This window comes from Opisthocomus hoazin, unplaced genomic scaffold (assembly GCF_030867145.1).
Source record: "Opisthocomus hoazin isolate bOpiHoa1 unplaced genomic scaffold, bOpiHoa1.hap1 HAP1_SCAFFOLD_160, whole genome shotgun sequence".
Classification (NCBI taxonomy): domain Eukaryota; kingdom Metazoa; phylum Chordata; class Aves; order Opisthocomiformes; family Opisthocomidae; genus Opisthocomus; species Opisthocomus hoazin.
The window spans coordinates 104,565-122,900 of NW_027448780.1; the positions used below are offsets into that span (position 1 = coordinate 104,565).

An 18,336-nucleotide genomic window follows, 5' to 3' on the forward strand; every position below is an offset into this window, starting at 1 on the left:
TGTTTGTTTTTTTTTAATATTTTGTTATCTTTCCTTGGCGCCTGTGCCTTTTAGATATTCTTTCTAATTGATGTGCAGAAACGAACTCCACAACTCACGATGAGTTATAAAGCAGGTATGTTTATTGCAACGCCGAGCGTAAGGGGGTTCGCTCCTCCTAACTTGGACACAGAGTCACAAAGCATGCATCTATTTATTACTAAGTTTATCTAAGTAGGCTGGATTGCTATAATGATTTCTAGGATTAGGCGTGATTGTTTTAGTTATTTCTAGGAATTCATTATTGTTCTCTGCCCCTCTTTAGCGCTTGCGCAGCATTGTCCAGTGGTTGTCCGTGGGGGTCTTCTGGATGAAGGCTCGTAGTCCTCCTTGCCGTGTGCTTTCACCTTTGGCTCAAAAATTCCCGAGTTGTCTGTGTTGGCCGAGACCCGAACCGTAGAACTGGTTTCAGCTAGAGAGTTGCTTCTTACAGACCATAAAGTTCTGGTTATCGGTCCTTGTTTCTCTTTGTTTGTCTCACAGGCGGTCCTCGTTAGCAACATTTGAGCTCACAGCAGTCCTTGTTAGCAAGGTTACCGAGAACAGAACTAAACTAAATGTCAGCGGTTAACTCTTACCTTAACATAGCTGCAAAACTATAGAACAAAATTAAACTAAAGCTATAACAAAATTGTACTAAGTCCCCCCCTTTTCTTTCTTCTTTTGGAAATTCTTTTGCTGCAAGGTTACCCTCTTTAAGGGTTTTGGCAAAGTATTTGTCACTGTTATAAGCAATTCCCTGTTATAATATATTATGACGGTTGCTAAATTCATTCCCGCTAAGTCTTTTTCTGTACATCCTGTCCAAAATAGGCCCTTGACCAAGGTCATTCCCAAGTATCAACTCCCATGGGTTTCAGCACAGTCACAGACCACATTGTGGCTACGGTTCTTAGCTTAGCTTGGTTAGTCCACATTAGCATCTTTGGACGCGGAGCTTCAGGGGTCCAGTGGACGATATTTTCCATCGTTGCCGAGGAGCTTTCTTCACCCTTGTATGCTGGATCCAGGATGTCTGCTCCTTAATCTTAACTGCTGTGTGGGATGTCAGCAGCGCTTGGAACGGTCCTTCCCATTTTGGTTCTAGCAGAGAATCTAGAAGAGATCTGATATATGCATAATCACTAGGTTCATTATTATGTACAGGTCCATCGAGACCTTGGGCTCTAGTTCCTAAGACCAGTTTCTCTATTTCTCGAAGCTCCTTCTGCGAACTTATGTCGCCAGTTAATACCTGTTCCCCAACTTGACCTGATGTTCCTGCTTGTACAATGTAGGGCCTCCCGTATATTGTTTTGAAAGCACTTTGTCCTTCTTTGGTTCTGGGTTTGGTTCTAATTCTCAGGAGTGCTAATGGCAATGACTGGGGCCAAGACAGGTCAGCCTCCTGACCCAGTTTTACAATTTGCAGTTTAATTAGGTGGTTCATTTTTTCCACTTGACCGCTTGACTTTGGATTATATGGGGTATGTAACTGCCAATCTGTTCCCAAAAGTTTACTAACTTGTTGAATGATCTTGGCCATAAAATGTGACCCCTTCCCTTTTATCATATACTTGCCGTGAGGCTTTTTATTCAGCGCGCCGTCTTTATTTTGTAATTTTTTCTCTTAATCCCACGGTTTTAACATTTTTTAATGTCTACTTTTATTTAGTTTTCAGTTTCCTCTTTTTAATCTTTTGCTCTCTTAATCCCCATAGCTTTTGAAATTTACTTTCTGTGTTTGTTTTATTTCGTTTGCTGTCTTTTTTTTTTACTTTGTTCCTTTATTTCCCTAATCCCTGTCGCTTCTAGTATTTTATATGTCTTAGTTATCCAGTTCACGGTCTGTATTTTGCAACGTTTTCCTCGTCCGTCCTTTTCACCTTTGCTTTTTACATTGTCTTCTTTTGAGTGCGTTTTTCATTTTTTTTCCTTCATTATCCTTTTTTTTTTTTCAAATGTCCTATCCATGTCTTATCCCATTTGCTGTATTTTTTTTAACAGTTCGTTATCTTTCCTTAGCGCCGTCACCTTTAAAATTTTCTTTCTACTTTGACTTTTGTCAAGCTCCCATCCCTGATTTTAATTCTTTCTCTTCTGTCGTGTACCCTGGCGGTTTTTAGGTTTTTTTTTTTTAGATGTCTCCATTTTAGTTAGCTGTTCCTATTCTTATTTTTTTCAATTTTTCTTAATCCAGTCACTTTTAAAATGGTCTTTCTCGGTCTACTTTTATCCAGCACCGGTTTCTACTTTTTAATTGTTTCCTGTCTTTCACGAACCGCGTTGACTTAAAAATTGTCTGTGTGTACTTTAATCTGGTTCGCTGTCCCTATTTTTCAGTTTTTTACTCTCATAATTATTTCTGTTTTGAAATTTTGTTCCTCGGTGTGCTTTTATCTCATTTTCTGTCCCTGATTGTTAATGTTATCCTGTAGCTTTACACATTTTTGTTCTACTTTTGTTAAGATGTCTCTAACTGGTTTTTATTTGTTTCCTGTGTATCGTGTACCCCGTGGCTTTTAGATTTTCTTTTCTCATCTTTTTTTACCTAGCTGTGCCATCTTTATTTTTTTAATTCATTCTATTCTCTTCCGTACCCAGTCGCTTTTAAAATTTTCTTTCTACGTCTCTCGCCCATTTAGATTTTTCTCCTATTGTAATTTTTTTTCTGGTCTTAACGTGTTCCCTTTAGAATTTTATGTTTTTATGTTGGTTCATGTATTTTTCTCGCTCTATTATTTACTTTTTTCCTGTCTGTGCTCTGTGAGGTCACTTTAAAAATTTTCTTTCTATGTCTGCTTTCATCGATACTCCTAACCCCATTTTTTATTCTCTCCCATCTGTCACGCGTCACGTCGCTTTTAAATTTGTTTCTGTATTGTCCTGTTTTAGCCCGGCACCCCGCGACTAAGCTCTAGACGGCCGCTCGCTTACTCCTCTCCTTCCCTCTAACAGGGTGGGGAGGAGAAACAGACACAATACAGTAAAAACTGATACTACTAATAAAGATAACAAAGAATATGCAAACCGAGCTATATACAATACAGGTTTTAAAACTACCCGACAACCGATCTGCAGCCGGTCCCCAGGCAGTGGCACGGTATGCCTAACTCGCAAATTTTGCAAATTTGACAAAACTCCCGAGAAAGACCGAACTCCCAGAAACGAGAAAGCATATAGCTTCCTGACTCCTGGCCAATTCCCGTTCATTAATAGAAAATGATCTCTATCGTATGGAATATTTCCATCGGGTGGCTCGGCTGTCTATCTGGCTACGCTCCCTCTCAGCTCCCACACACCTGACTGTTAGCCGTGTATCAGAAATTGGAAAAATCGCTCGATTTCGTAGCAACAACTAAAACCGTCAGCATTATCAACATTTTTCTCCTACTAAATCTGAAACACAGCAGCTACCGGGAGGGAAATTAACTCTATCCCGGTCAAAACCGGGACATGTATCTACTTTTATCCAGTTTGGTGCCTTTATTTTTTATTTCACGCTGGTCTGTGCTGTGCCCTGTCGCTTTTGAAATCTTTTTCTGTGTCTTTGTGTACTTAATTTGATGTTCCTGTTTTTTTTTTTTGTTTTCCTTTATTCCCTTGATCGTGTTGCTTTTTACAGTTTCTTTGTACATCTGCTTTCACCTAGTTCCCGTCCCTACATTTTAATTCTGTCTCGTACTCTTTCCATTTATCAATTTTCTTTCTGTCTCTCCATTTATTTAGTTTGTTGTCCCTATTTTTCGGGTTTTTTCTCCTTGAAAGCCTTAATTTTTTTTCCCACGTCTACTTTTATGTCATTTTCTGTCCCCACGTTTTAGCTTTTTTCTCCTCTGCCTTGTACTCATTTGCTATTTATATTTGATTTCTACATTTCCTGTTATTGAGCCGTCTATCCCTATTTTTTCTCATTTGTCACATACCCTGTTGCTTTTTAAGTTTTCTTCGAATCTATTTCTTCCCCCCCCCTCCCTTTTCTCTCGGTTCATCCTGAGGCTTTAGAGGGTCTCGTTGGCACGCTTTTATCTCTGAAGCATCATTCGTACCCCTCTCAGTTTGCTGGAACATCCCCTCTTCTTCAGAGCAGTCTTTTTGTCCTCTCCTCCGTCTCGCTCATCTCCAGTGGGTCAGCGTCTCCCTTGGAACATCTGTAGTCTGTTCAGATCCTCTCACGAGTACCTTTGTGCCCTCGAGCCGCCATCCGTGTCTGCAGCTACATCTGCACCCCTCTATTTCCATCACGATGTTTCCTGCGGGCGTCCTTGTGTTGCACAGCCATCCTTTAGTTCTGCAGCAGGCTTTGTACCTTTCTTATTCGAAAGTGAATCTTCCTCAGGCTTTCATTTTGCCCCAGAACATGTTTACATTGTCTTCCTCCACATCAGATGCCTCTGTTTGGTCCTCAGTCCCTCAGGACATCTGTCCTCTGTTCGGATCCCTTCCCGAGTTCCTCATTGTGTCGGTGATCCCCCGTTTGGATGCATGTCCGCATTCCTCTCGCTCCCGTCACGATGCTTCCCGAGACGGTCCTCGTGCCCCTCGGCACCCTTTGAGCTCTGCCGCCCTCTTTGTGTCTCCCCAATTTAGACAGAATCCTTCCTCAGGCTGTCCCTGCACCCCAGAGCTCTCTTACCTTATTTGGTGCCATCTAGGATGTCTCCATTTAGGCGCTCGTCCCCCAAGGATGTCTGTATGTTGCCGGAACACCCTGCAGAGTTTTGCATCGTGTCCACTTGCCGCATCCTGGAGACCTCATCAATCTCTCTGGCCCCCTCGGGACTGCTCTGATCCCTGTGACGACACCTCCCATTCTACCAGATTGTTTTTCAAAGCCATCTTTGTGCCCCAGAGTGGTATTTTTCTTTTCTGTCTTATCATATGCTTCTATTCGGTAGCTGGCGCCATAAAGATGTCCGTCATCAGCTCCTATCTCCTCTTTGGTTTTTCAGAGAAAGCAATAGCCTTCATCTGCTTTTATCTACACATTTCCCGTGGAGGTTTTTTTGTTGAGTTTTGCAATTTATTTTTCTTCTGTCTACTTAGGTGTTAGTCAGGCCACTTTTGTACAGTTTCTGATGTTTCTTGTATTTCCACTTATTTATTTCCATTTTCTGTCCTTTGGAACTCACCTAGCTGTCTTAAGGGTGTCAGCCAGAGAGACCTTCGAAGCGGCTCTAAATTATCAGCTATTGACGGTAAATAATTCACTTTGTGACCCGAGATACTTTTGAGAAAAGATTATTACAGAATCAAATTCTGCTTTGTTATTCAATCCTATCCAGAAAATAGTTCTGGCAGAAGTTAGGTCATATGTCTGGTCTTGCTAGAAACAAAGAGTAAACCTGTAGCATTTTGGGTTTTTTTTATAGGAAGCCAAAAAAGCATAAATTTTGGTAACAATATTGTTACTGCATTTAGCAAACTACTTTTTTACATATCTTAGTAGGACCTCTTTTTCTATCCACACTGCAGAAAAATTAAGTCTTATTACTTACTTGGTCACATCACTGCTGTAATAGATGTAGTTATAGTAGAAGAGCAGGCATCATTGTTTCCAGTAAGGAGCACCATCTCCAGTCGGTGCTTTGCTCAGTGTAAATTTAAGGCAGATAAGAGAACTTGCTGCTGCTCTTCCCGCTGGCTTTATACATTTTGGTGGTTCACTCCTCCCCTTTCCCAGGGGATCGTGGGAAGGGTGGTGGGCGAGGCCGGGAGTATATGAGCCGCAGCTGCCAGCAGGGGAGCTCATTCCACTCCTGGCTTTCTTTGGTCTTAGAACTCTATTCTTCCTTCAGTCAGTTACAGCTTTTGAGCTAAGCTATTCAGGAAGATGCATTTTGATATTTAGAGGAGCAGAGACCTGTGTTTGAGGGAGGACTTTAAGGATGAGTCAAGGTTTGGCGGCAGATCTAGTACAGAGTATGTTTAACCACAACCTTTTTCTTCAGGTCAGTAATTTTTTATTCAGAGTTTGTGGGTGGTGAGATTGTTTAATAGTATGTGTTATTCTCTTTATTCTAGGTGTATTGCACTTTCCTGGAACACCTGACTTGATTGAAGATGGAGCATTGCATTTTTTTCACTAGCGGTGCTGTTTACTGTTTAACTTGCTGGCACCATGGCTCTTAATCAGATTGACAACATCATTGTCTGGCAGGCATTAAGGTGAGCATCTTCTACGCATTTGTGCAGAGATCGAGCGTTTCTCAAGCAAGCGACAGGGTTGTGACATGTAGTGTCTTTCAGAGCATGGGATGGCTCATCACCTTTACCAATTGCTCAGTGGACTGTGTCACCCCTGGAAACTTTGTGGCTCGTGGCGTGCCCCTCAGAGATTATAAGCATTGGGACTTTCCTTACTTTGTGGTCCTGTAGCCGATCCCCAAGGCTGCAGAAAGGTGTAATGTGGAAGATACCCACAGAACACAGGGCATGGTTTGGAAGAAAGGCCCCCGAGAAGCAGCCAATGCAGGGGGGTTCAGGGGTGCAAATACAGGGAAGCGGCTGTCGGGGGAGGGGCATGCGGTTCCTTCTTTGCCAGTTCAGGAGAAGAGAAGAAGTTTCTAAAGCTTTGAGATGGGGGGACGGTTGAGGAAGCAAGGAGGGTTTATTGGCTTCTCTGGATTTAGTTTTGCAGGTGCCATGGGACCTCGATGAGGTTAGTTTGTTTCGAGTCTCTCTGCGGCTGATAGGGAGTTATGACAAAGATACAAGAGATGAAGCACAAACCCTCCAGGCCTCCACATCTGAAGATGGAGGGCTGAACGTCAGGCCTTTGAACCTCAAAGGTGTTAAGGCTTGTATGTGAAAAACTTCATGTTCTTTTGCTTTTGATTTTGTTTTTTTCTAGCGGCAGGCTGTAGTTGGACTCTAGGTGGCATTTCTGAGTGGAAACAAGACCTCTGGAATTCCTAAGCTATTGGTCAGCGTTGGGGTGACTTCTACAATATGTTTTTTTGCAGATGCAGGGGAACGAGCCATGTGCCAAAGGGTGATGGAGGAGGCGCGAGCAGAGCGTCGTAAGAAGGTGGGTTTGCATGTGATGTCGGAGGGAAGATGTGACCGGTGGCTATAGGACTAGCTTTTAGGTTTCGATTTGTGGGTGGTTTTTTTTTTTTTAATTTTGAAGACACAAAATGGGTTTACAGGCAGCAGAGCTGACTCGGGCAAGGTGAGCCATGACTAGCGGCCTGCAGTAGCAGTTAATGTTCAGGTGCCTTATTGTTGGCAAAGCTATAAGCTTTTGCAGGGGCCTTTAGCATTGGACCGATGTTTGAGGTGAGCCAGGGTGTTAGTGAGGAGGAGCGTGGGGCGGATGATTTCTCAGCAGCGCAATGGTAATTTTGTCTCTTGGTATCTTGGGTTATCAAGAGCACCAAGGACTGCAGCGTCCCGTTCCGGACCCAGCAGGTGAGCAGAGAATCCCGGTGCTTCCGAGGACAGGGATGTTGTGGAAGGCGTCGCGTTGGCCAGGGTGATGCTTACTGTCAGAACTGTTTGTGGGTTTTCTTTTTTTTGCAGAGGAGGAAGCGGAACCTGGCGACTGCAGGAGCATCCCAGATATCCGATGCGTTTTCCGTCGAGGATGGGTTTAGAGCCGTGTCCCTCTGAAAGCGAAGTAGAGGGATCGGGGCCTGGGGAGGGTCTGGAGGGAGGGGACCACAGTTGGGCATCGTGGGGAGGACTTGTGAAGTTAGAATAGGGGAGCGGGCCGTCCCGGAACAGGCCGCTTTGGGCCAGTAAAGGGAAGGGGTTTCTATTAAGCCCCAGCAGGCAGGGCAGTTCCAGGCTGTGTCTGTGGTGTTGTGTTGTTTGTGTGGTCCGTCTTATGCATCTTAAAACTTTGCTGGGTCTCCAGTTCTTCATCGGTCTTTGTGCTCAACGAGCATCTTTGGCACATCAGGTGCCATCCCTAGAGTCTCGAATGCCTGTGGTCAGTGGCATACCGTCAATTGGGCGATTCTTTTATTTCCCTGTGAGCGTAAAGCATGGATCGGTGTCACATCTCGCAAGTTTCTGGTCGGTTCTCATTTGCGGCATCATTCCTGGCTGTGTCATCCGCTCTTCTCTGTACCGGTCCATTTTCACAGACAGTGGGACTTCTTCCCTGCATCCTTACTTTCTTAGATCTTGAAGCCGGGCTTCTCATGCACCCGTCATCTGTGTTGACCGTAACTTCTTGTAAGGGTCTCTTGCGTCATCTGTTTTTCTGGGGCTGCCGTAGCACCTCCTCACTCTGGGCCGTCGCGTCCCCGTAGGTCTTCTTGCCGGACAGCGTCTCCTGTCGGGGAGTCATTCTTCTTGCGGAGAATTTTCTCTCTCCTTTGAATCACATTGTTTTTGGTGGTGCGTGTACCATTGGTCTGTGCCTGTGTGTTGGATTGGAGCTGCTCTGTCCGGGGGTGTAAAGTCAGGGGTAGAAGGAATAGAGATAGGAAGCTGCGGTTAATATGTCGATAGGCCTAGACTGTTGCGGCAGAGGTTGGGCAGCGAGCTCGCAGGGAGCAGCCATCGGCAGGCTGCGTGGTCTGTCATTTGAGCAGCGGTTAGAGGAGGTGCTGGGAGCTGCGTGGGAGGGGTCAATCAGCGGCAGCAAAGGAGCTGGAATCTGGACAGCGTTCTGGCTTGTATGTGTGGGGCTTGAAGTCTGGCCCTTTTTTCATTTATTTAGTGGCAGGCTGCAGTTGCACTGCAGATAGTATTCCAAAATGGAATCAATACATCTGGAACAGTTAATGGCTTGAGCAGCATCCAGGTGACTTTTTTTTCAATGTTTTTTTTTTCAGATGTCGGGGGACAAGATGGGCACAGAGGACCAACAGAGGCATCAAACAGGCTGCTCTATGAAGGCAGACGGGCACATAGCATCAGAGGGAGGATGCGTTCGGTGGCTATGTGATTGCATTATGGTTGGTGGGTTTTTTCCCCAACATTGTAGGCGCAAAGACACAAGCAAAGCAGAATATGGGCACCAGGAGTGCCTCGGTCAAGGAGAGCAATGAATAGTAGGCTACAGTAGCAGTTATCGTTCTGGTAGGGTATTGTCATTGAAGTTATCAATATCCCTTATCTGTGCTTTTTCAGGTGGTACCAGAGACTTGAGGTGGCAACATGTAAATGGCAGGGGCGACGCGGGCGAGCAGCCAAGGTGAAAGAGCAGGAGACGGGAATCGGTGCGGGCAGGCTGCAATTTTGGCAGTATTTCAGCACATGTTTTCTACTTTGTTTTATTTGCAGGTGTCACATGGTCTCGGATGCGCAAAGCAGCACGCTGACAAGAGATCTGAGAAGGTGAGGAGGTCGTGGGTCGGATCAGCGTCTCTGAGCAAAGTATCACACGGCACCTCAATGACGCGTATCTCTCTTGGTTTTGCAGGGGCTGTGCGGCCCGCCTTTGGCATCGGACCAGCGTTTGAGGTGAGCCAGGGTGGCGGCGAGGAGGCGCCTGGGGCAGGTGATTTCTCAGCAGCGCAATGGTAATTTTCTGTCTCTTGGTATCTTAGGTTAGCGAGAGCGATGGGGGCCGCAGCATCCCATTCCGGACCGAGCAGGTGAGCGGAGAATCCCAGTGCTTCTGAGGGGGATGCTGTGGATGATGTTGGTGTTGGCCAGCATGATGCTTACCATCAGAACTGTTTGTGGGTTTTCTTTTTTTGGCAGATGAGGAAGCGGAACCTGACGACTGCAGGAGCTTCCCCGTTAGCCAATGCGCGTTCATGTTGAGCATGGATTCAGACCCTCGACCCTCTTAAAGCTAAGCTGAGGGATTGGGGAGGGTCTGGAGGGAGGGGACCACGGTTGGGCATCGCAGGGAGGGTTTGTGAAGTTAGTGTAGGGGAGAGGGCTGTGCAGGAGCGGGCCCCTTTGGGCACGTAAAGGGAAGGAAGCAGTTTGTCTTCAGCCCAAGCGGGCAGGGCAGTTCCAGCCTGTGTCTGTGGTGCTGTGTTGTTTGTGTTGACTGCCTTCTGTTTCTTAGACCTTACCAGGGTCTCAACATCCTCATGGTTCCTCATGGTCAAGGAGCACATTATGCACATCAGGCACCACTCCTGGGGTCTTGAATGCCCATACTCATCAGCATAGTGCCAATTGGCTGTGTCTCTTCTTGCCTTAGAAGTGTAAAGCATGGATCGATCTCACGCCTTAGAAGTTTCTAGTTGATTCTCTTTTGCAGTGTTCCAGGCTGTGCCAGCAGGTCTTCTCTCTAGCGGTCCATTTTCATGGACTGTGGGACTTGTTCCCTGCATCCTCACCATCTTAGGTCTTGAAGCTGGGCTTCTTGCTCATCCATCGTCTCCATTTTGACTGTAACTTCTAAGGGACCATTGGGTTCTCCTGTTTTTCTGGGGCTGCCGTGGAGTCTCCTTGCTCGGGGCCGTTGCGGCCCTGTCGGTCTCCTTGTCCGACAGCTTCTCTCGTCCGGCAGTCATTGTTCCTGCAGAGTTTTCTCTCTTCTTTGTATCCAGTTGTTTGTGGTGTTATGTGTAATGTTGGTCTGTGCCTATGTGTGTTTTGACTTGGAGCTGCTCTGCCCAGAGGTGTAGAGTCAGGGGTAGGTGGCATAGCGATAAGAGGCTGCAGTTAATAGGTCAACAGGCCTAGACTGTTTAGGCAGGGGCTGGGCAGTCAGCTTGGATGGAGCAGCCATCAGCAGGCGGTGTAGACTTTCATTTAAACAGTGTTTTACAGAGGTGACTGGAGTTGTGTAGGAGGGGCTGATTGGTGGCAGCAAAGCGGATTGAATCTCAACAGTATTCAGGCTTCTATGTGTGGGGTCTAAAGTTTTGTCCTTTTTCCATTGTTTTTTCTTAATAGCAGTCTAGAGTTGGCCTCTACATGGTATTCTGAAATCAAGCAATAGAGCTGGACTCTAAGCTCTTGGTCAGCCTTTGGGTGACACACTGATTACTTTTTTGCAGTTGCCTGTGGACAAGATGGGCACCAAAGAGCCATGGAGGTGGCGAGACGTGCGCCAAAAGAAGGTGGGTTGGTGAGTGACGTCGAGTGAAGACGTGACTGGTGGCTACATGACTCCACTTAGCTGGTGGTTTGTGTGTTCTTTTGAAGGTGCAAAGGAACAAGCGCAGTGAGATATCGGCACCAGCGGTGACCTCAACAAGGTGAGCTATGACCAGTGGACTGAAGTATCAGTTACTTTTCAGGAGTCATATTGTTGGTGAAGCTATAAGCGTCCTTTGTTTGTGTTTCGTAGATGGTACCCAATCTGCAGCATGGCAACATGTAAATGGCAGAGACAACATGGGTGAGCAGCCAAGGTGTAAAGGCTGGGAGATGGCAGTTGGTGTGGGTAGACAATGTGGTTTTGGGCAGTATCTCAGCATGTGTCTCTTTGCTGTGATTGTTGCAGATACCGCATGCAGACTCGGAGGGGCATGGCAACGTGCTGACCAGAGGTCTGAGAAGGTGAGACAATTGTGTGCTGGGTCAGTGTGCAAGAGCAAATTATTGTGCCGCAACTCAGTGAAGCGTATCTCTTTTGGTTTTGCAGGGGCTGTGTGGGTTGCTTTTGGCATTGGACAAGCTCTTGAGGTGAGCCAGAGTGGCAGTGTGGGGTGGGTGACTTCTCACGGGCGCAAAAGTAATTTTGGCTCTTGGTATCTGAGCTAGCAGAAACGATGATGGCTGCAGTGTCTGACTCTGGAATGAGCAGGTGAGCAGAGCACCCGGGTGCTTCAGAGAAAAGGGTTGTTGTGGAAGAGGTTGGTCTTGGGCAGTGTGATGCTTACCGTCAGCACTGTTTCTGGGCTTTTGCCTTTTCAGATAACAAAGCAGAACCAGGGAACAAGATAGGCACCAAAGACCAATGGAGGCGCTGAGCAGAGCGTCATTAGGAGGTGGGTTGGCGCGTGGTGTTGAAGGGAAGACATGATTAGTAGCTATATGACTGCCTTACAGTTGGTGGTTTGTTTTTTTTTCAATATTGTAGGTGCAAAGCAACGAGTGAAGCATGATATCGGCACCAGGGGTGACTCAGGCAAGGTGAGCAATGAGTAGTAGGCTGAAGTAGCAGTTATTTTTCTGGAGTGCTGTTGTTGGTGAAATTACCATCCCTGTTTGTGTTTCCCAGGTGGTACCTGAGCCTCAGCATGGCAACATGTAAGTGTCAGGGGCAACACGGGTGAGCAGCCAAGGTAAAAGAGCAGGAGGAGGGAACCGGTGTGGCAGGTGGCAGTTTTGGGCGGTATCTCAGCATGTGTCTTCTGTTTTCTTTTTGTAGGTGCCACACATAGTCCTGAAGGGGCAAAGCAGCATGCTGACAAGAGGTCCGAGAAGGTGAGGCGGTTGTGGACCGGGTCAGTGTGTAAGAGCAAAGTACTGCGCAGCAACTCAGTGACATGTCTCTGTCTTGGTTTTGCAGGGGCCGTGCGGGCCGCCGTTGGCATTGGACAAGCTCTTGAGGTGAGTCGGGGTGGCAGCGAGGAGCGTAGGGCAGGTGACTTCTCACGGGTGCAATGATCATTTTGTGTGTCTTGGCATCTTAGGTTGCAGAGGCGATTATGGCTGCAGTGTCCGACTCCGGAAAGAACAAGTGAGCAGCAGAGCATCCTGGTGCTTCTGAGGAGGGGATTGTTGTGGAAGAGGTTGGTCTTGGCCAGTGTGATGCTTACTGTCAGCACCATGTGTGGTCTGTGATGTCCTCATCTCTTTTTCTTTTTCAGATGATGAAGCAGACCTATTGACTGCAGGAGCATCCCAGTTAGCCAACATGCTTGTTGTCGAGGATGGATTCAGACTCCCGGCCCTCCAAAAGCTAAGTCGAGGGACTGGGGCTGGGAAGGGTTTGGAGGGAGGGGACCACGGTTGGGCATTGCGGGCAGGGCTTGTAACATTAGTGCAGGGGAGAGGGCTGTGCAGGAGCGGGCCCCTTTGGGCACAGGAAGGGACCGAGTTCCCCTGCATCCTAGGACTAGCATGGGCAGGGCAGTTCCAGCCTGCGTCATCAGTGCTATGTTGTTGTTGTGGTGTGTCTTGTGTCGCAGACCTTCCTCTGGTCTCGATATCCTTGTTTCTCTTTGCACTCACAAAGCTCATCGTATGCCTCCGTGCCATACCTGGGGTCTCGAATGCATGTACTCATTGGCATAGTGCCAATTCAGATCTTCTCTTCTTGCCTTACAAGCGTAAAGCGTGGATCAGTCTAGCATCTTTCTGTTGCGGCATCGTTCCAGGCTGTGTCAGCAGCAGCTCTTCTCTCTTCCGGTCCATTTTTATGGACTGTGGGACTTCTTCCCTGCATCCTTATTCTCTTAGGTCTTGAAGCCGGGCTTCTTGCACATCCATCGTCTCCATGTTGACCGTAACTTCTTGTAACGGACCATTCTGTTCTAATCCGGTTTTCTGGGGCTGCCGTGGAGCCTCCTCGCTCTGGGCCATTGCGGCCCTGTCGGTCTCCTTGTCCAACAGCATCTCCCGTCAGGGAGTCATTGTTCTTGCGGAGAGTTTTCTCTCTTCTTGAATCCGATTGTTTTTGGTGTTGTGTGTAATGTTGGTCTGTGCCTGTGTGTGCTTGCCTTGGAACTGCTCTGCCCAGGGCAACCAGGGAATCCATAAATGGCAGGGGCAGAGTGGGTGAGCAGCCAAATAAAGGAGCAGGAGGTTGGAATTCATGCAGGCAAGCTTTGTTTTTGGGCAGTATCTCAACATGCGCTGTTTTCGGTTTTATTGCAGGTGCCGCACATATCCTCAGAGGGGCAAAGCAGCATGCTGACAAGAGGTCTGAGAAGGTGAGGTAGTTGTGTGCCAGGTCAGTGTGTGAGAGCAAATTATTGTGCAGCAGCTCAGTGAGGGGTGTCTCTCTTGGTTTTGCAGGGACTGAGCGGGCCGCCTTTGGCATTGGACAACTGTTTGAGGTGAGCTGGTATGGCAGCGAGGAGGAGGGTCGAGCGTGTGACTTCTCACGGGCATAATAGTAATTTTGTGTTTCTTGGTATCTGTTGCAGCAGAAGTGATGATGGCAAAGCGTCCGACTCTGGAACGAGCAGGTGAGCAGAGCACCTGGGTGCTTCTGAGGAGGGGGTTGGTGTTGGCCAGTGTGATGCTTCCTGTCAGCACTGTTTCTGGCTCTTTTCTTTTTCAGATGACAAAGCAGAACCAGGCGAGTGCAGGAGCTTCCCAGTTAGCCAATGTGCTTTCTGTTGAGGATGGATTCAGACCCATGACCCTCCAAAAGCTAAGCTGAGGGACTGGGGCTGGAAGAATGTGGAGGGAGAGGAACACGGTTGGGCATTGTGGGCAGGGCTTATAAAGTTAGCGTAGGGGAGAGCTGTGCAGGAGCGGGCCTCTCTAAGCATGTAAAGCGAAGGGGGTTCCCTTCATCCTTGGACTAGTATGGGCAGGGCAGTTCCAGCCTGTGTCTGTGGTGCTATGTTGTTTTTGTGGTGTCTTCTGTGTCGTAGACCTTCCTCTGTTCTTGATGCCCTTGTTTCTGTTTGCACTCAATAAACTCATCAGGTGCCTTGGATGCCATTTCTAGGCCCTCAAATGCCTGTACCTATTGGATAGTGCCAACTGGGAGGTTCTCTTCTTGGCTTACAAATGTAAAGCATGGATCAGTCTTGTGTCTTGAAAACTTCTGGTCAGTTCTCTTTGGCGGTGTCGTTCCAGGCTGTGTCAGCAGCTCTTCTCTCTACCGGTCCATTGTCGTGGACTGTGGGAGTTTTTCCTGGAAGCCTTATGCTTTTAGGTCTTGAAGACAGGTTTATTACACATCCATCATCTCCATTTTGACCGCAAGTTCTTGTAAGGGACAATTTGGTTCTACTGTTTCTCTGGGGCTGCCACGGAGGCTCCTCATTCTCGGCTGTTGTGGCCATGTCGGTCTCCTTGTCCGACAGCTTCTCTCGTCCGGCAGTCATTGTTCTTGCAGAGAGTTTTCTCTCTTATTTGAATCTAATTGTTTGTGGTGTTGTGTGTAATGTTGGTCTGTGCCTGTGTGTGTGTTTTGGCTTGGAGCTGCCCTGCCCAGGGGTATAGTCAGGGGTAGGTGTCATAGCGATAAGAGGCTGTGGTTAATAGGTTGACAGGCCTAGACTGTTTAGGCAGAGGCTGGGAAGTGAGATCAGATGGACCGGCCGTTGGCAGACGGTGTGGACTGTCATTTCAACAGTGTTTTATAGAGGTGATGGGAGTCATGTGGGAGGGGCTGATCATCATCAGCAAAGCAGATTGAATGTTGACGGTGGTAAGGCTTATGCATGGGGGGCCTTTAAGTTTGGCCCTTTATTCCTTTATGTAATGGCAGGCTGTATTTTGGACTCTGGGCGCTATTCCAAAATCAAATCAATACATCTGGAATTGTTAATGACTTAAGCAGCATATGGGTGACTTGTTCAATACTTATTTCAGGTGCCAGGGAACAAGATGGGCACCAAAGACCAATGGAGGCGCTGAGCAGAGCGTCATAAGGAGGTGGGTTGGCATGTGGTGTTGAAGGGAAGACATGATTAGTGGCTATATGACTGCCTTACAGTTGGTGGTTTGTTTTTTTTTCAATATTGTAGGTGCAAAGCAACGAGTGAAGTATGATATCGGCAGCAGGGGTGACTCAGGCAAGGTGAGCAATGAGTAGTAGGCTGAAGTAGCAGTTATTTTTCTGGAGTGCTGTTGTTGGTGAAATTACCATCCCTGTTTGTGTTTCCCAGGTGGTACCTGAGCCTCAGCATGGCAACATGTAAGTGTCAGGGGCAACACGGGTGAGCAGCCAAGGTAAAAGAGCAGGAGGAGGGAACCGGTGTGGCAGGTGGCAGTTTTGGGCGGTATCTCAGCATGTCTTCTGTTTTCTTTTTGTAGGTGCCACACATAGTCCTGAAGGGGCAAAGCAGCATGCTGACAAGAGGTCCGAGAAGGTGAGGCGGTTGTGGACCGGGTCAGTGTGTAAGAGCAAAGTACTGCGCAGCAACTCAGTGACATGTCTCTGTCTTGGTTTTGCAGGGGCCGTGCGGGCCGCCGTTGGCATTGGACAAGCTCTTGAGGTGAGTCGGGGTGGCAGCGAGGAGCGTAGGGCAGGTGACTTCTCACGGGTGCAATGATCATTTTGTGTGTCTTGGCATCTTAGGTTGCAGAGGCGATTATGGCTGCAGTGTCCGACTCCGGAAAGAACAAGTGAGCAGCAGAGCATCCTGGTGCTTCTGAGGAGGGGATTGTTGTGGAAGAGGTTGGTCTTGGCCAGTGTGATGCTTACTGTCAGCACCATGTGTGGTCTGTGATGTCCTCATCTCTTTTTCTTTTTCAGATGATGAAGCAGACCTATTGACTGCAGGAGCATCCCAGTTAGCCAACATGCTTGTTGTCGAGGATGGATTCAGACTCCCGGCCCTCCAAAAGCTAAGTCGAGGGACTGGGGCTGGGAAGGGTTTGGAGGGAGGGGACCACGGTTGGGCATTGCGGGCAGGGCTTGTAACATTAGTGCAGGGGAGAGGGCTGTGCAGGAGCGGGCCCCTTTGGGCACAGGAAGGGACCGAGTTCCCCTGCATCCTAGGACTAGCATGGGCAGGGCAGTTCCAGCCTGCGTCATCAGTGCTATGTTGTTGTTGTGGTGTGTCTTGTGTCGCAGACCTTCCTCTGGTCTCGATATCCTTGTTTCTCTTTGCACTCACAAAGCTCATCGTATGCCTCCGTGCCATACCTGGGGTCTCGAATGCATGTACTCATTGGCATAGTGCCAATTCAGATCTTCTCTTCTTGCCTTACAAGCGTAAAGCGTGGATCAGTCTAGCATCTTTCTGTTGCGGCATCGTTCCAGGCTGTGTCAGCAGCAGCTCTTCTCTCTTCCGGTCCATTTTTATGGACTGTGGGACTTCTTCCCTGCATCCTTATTCTCTTAGGTCTTGAAGCCGGGCTTCTTGCACATCCATCGTCTCCATGTTGACCGTAACTTCTTGTAACGGACCATTCTGTTCTAATCCGGTTTTCTGGGGCTGCCGTGGAGCCTCCTCGCTCTGGGCCATTGCGGCCCTGTCGGTCTCCTTGTCCAACAGCATCTCCCGTCAGGGAGTCATTGTTCTTGCGGAGAGTTTTCTCTCTTCTTGAATCCGATTGTTTTTGGTGTTGTGTGTAATGTTGGTCTGTGCCTGTGTGTGCTTGCCTTGGAACTGCTCTGCTCAGGGAAACCAGGGAATCCATAAATGGCAGGGCCAGGGTGTATGACCAGCTAAGGTACAGGGGCAGAAGGTTGGGATTGATGCAGGCAAGCTTTGGCTTTCGGCAGTATCTCAGCATGTGCCGTTTGCTTTGATTTTATTGCAGGTGCTGCACATATTCTCGGAGGAGCAAAGCAGCATGCTGACATGAAGTCCGAGAAGGTGAGGCATTTGTGGGCCCGGTGAGCGTGTGAGAGCAAAGTATTGTGCAGCAGCTCAGTGAGGGGTGTCTCTCTTGGTTTTGCAGGGGTTGAGCGGGCCGCCTTTGGCATTGGACAACTGTTTGAGGTGAGCTGGGGCGGTAGCAAGGAGGAGTGTGGGTCGGGTGACTTCTCACGGGTGCAATGATCATTTTGTGTCTCTTGGTATCTCAGGTATCGGAAGCAATGATGGCTGCAGCGTCCGAGTCTGGAACGAGCAGGTGAGCAGAGCACCCCAGTTCTTCTGAGGAGGGGGTTTTTGTGGAAGAGGTTGGTCTTGGCCAGTGTGATGCTTACTGTCAGCAGTGTTTCTGGGTTGTCTCTTTTTCAGTGATGAAGTGCAACCTGGTGACTGCAGGAGCATCCCAGATACCTAATGCATTTTTGGTCGAGGTTGGATTTAGAGCCCATGTCCCTCTGAAAGCTAAGTCCAGGGGCTTGGAAGGGTCTGGAGGGAGGGGACAACGGTTGTGCATTTCAGGGAGAGCTTGTGAAGCTAGTGTAGGGTAGAGGGCTGTCCAGGAACAGGCCACTTTGGGCGGATCAAGGGAAGGGGTTTCTCTGTAGCCCAAGGGGGCAGGGTAGTTCCAGAACTGTGTCTGTGGTGGTGTCATCTGTGTGGTCTGTGTTTGGTGTCTTGGATTTTACCTGTGTCTCAACATCGTCATTGCTCTCTGTGCTCAATGAGCACATTACGCATATCAGGTGCTATTCCTAGGGTCTGGAATGCCTGTACTCTTGGGCATAGTGTCCATTGGGCGCTTCTCATCTTACGTTTTGCGCATAAAGCATGGATCGGTGTCACATCTTGGAAGTTTCCCATCAGTTCTCTTTTGCGGTGTCATCTCAGGCTGTGTCAGCAGCTCTTCTCTCTTCCGGTCCATTGTCATGGACTGTGGGACTTCTTCCCTGCGATCTTGTGTTCTTAGGTCTTGAAGCCAGCTTCTTGCAGATCC

The 18,336-nt window shown here is 48.0% G+C and overlaps 2 long non-coding RNA genes across 3 annotated transcripts; both read left to right on the forward strand.

Annotated features, from left to right (window-relative positions):
- The first annotated feature begins 15,681 nt into the window (after positions 1 to 15,681).
- Positions 15,682 to 16,369, forward strand: LOC142359338 (uncharacterized). Of its 2 annotated transcripts, none has more exons than XR_012762273.1 (5): positions 15,682 to 15,747; positions 15,832 to 15,887; positions 15,973 to 16,013; positions 16,097 to 16,195; positions 16,274 to 16,369. It is a non-coding gene; the product is annotated as an uncharacterized LOC142359338 (long non-coding RNA). The 2 variants fall into 2 exon arrangements; XR_012762272.1 differs by having other exon boundaries at positions 15,682 to 15,712.
- A 1,056-nt stretch (positions 16,370 to 17,425) lies between these two features.
- LOC142359337 (uncharacterized) lies at positions 17,426 to 17,790 on the forward strand. Its single transcript, XR_012762271.1, has 3 exons — positions 17,426 to 17,468; positions 17,555 to 17,601; positions 17,712 to 17,790. It is a non-coding gene; the product is annotated as an uncharacterized LOC142359337 (long non-coding RNA).
- Positions 17,791 to 18,336: the final 546 nt, after the last annotated feature.